Below are 962 nucleotides of genomic sequence, written 5' to 3'. Positions count from 1 at the left end.
TGTCTATTGCCTTAAAACAGTTGCCATGTCATTAATTCTTCACAGCAGGCTAGGACCATTGGCTCAGAGCCCATGGTCAAATTCAAATTCTCATACATTCAGTAGCTTTAAATATAGTTCAAAAGCATATTTTAAAGCCCTTTGGAACCTACCCACTTTACCATAGGCTCCCAACATCCTCTCACCATAGATAAGACAAGGTCTATAGCTGTAGGAGACCCCAAACTACTGCTGACCTTGAGAGCTCTCTGATCCACAGACTTCTCACCTTAGAGTTTGCTGACATCACCTAGTCACATAAGCTCCCTGTTCAGTTTCCCTTTCTTCCCCAGGAATTCCTCTGCCTGCTTCCCCTGCTAAGTGGTAGGCCCATGCTGCTGTCTCTGGACATTCTCTTGCTAGGAAGGACTTCCTCTTTCATATATCCCTGTCCAAATACTGCCCAGATACAGCTTGTGTGATACTGCCTTTCATGGTCCTGTCTCTTTCTTGATCAAACTCTGAATCCCTGAAGTCACCACAAATTCTTTTAAGAGAGATTTTGGAGGATCCAAGTGCACAATAGATGTTACTATGGAACTAAGGCATTGGAGTGATGCCAAGAAGAGGTCAGGAACTAAGATACAGGCCAGCTGTGGAAGCTGAGAACATCAAGGAAATGAATGCCTTCCTGAATCCTCCAGAAGGAACATGTCCCCATCAACAACTTGATCTTAGACTTCTGACTTCTAGAACTCTGAGAGAAAAAAATTGTCTTAAGTCACTAAATTTGTGACTTGTTACAGCAGCAATAGGAAACTAATGCATTTTGTGTACACACATCTATAAATATTTCTACATCTATCCATTGGTGTCTATGTAAGGTAAACATGAATTTGTACTGGTGTACAAATTCTACGCCATTAACACATGGGTCATTCTAACTGTCCCTTCTTGACTAATTGTCCTCACCCACAGTGAGA

Source organism: Otolemur garnettii, unplaced genomic scaffold (assembly GCF_000181295.1).
Source record: "Otolemur garnettii isolate 467f Iridium unplaced genomic scaffold, OtoGar3 scaffold00252, whole genome shotgun sequence".
In the NCBI taxonomy this organism is placed as follows: Eukaryota; Metazoa; Chordata; class Mammalia; order Primates; family Galagidae; genus Otolemur; species Otolemur garnettii.
This window is presented reverse-complemented; position numbering follows the sequence as displayed.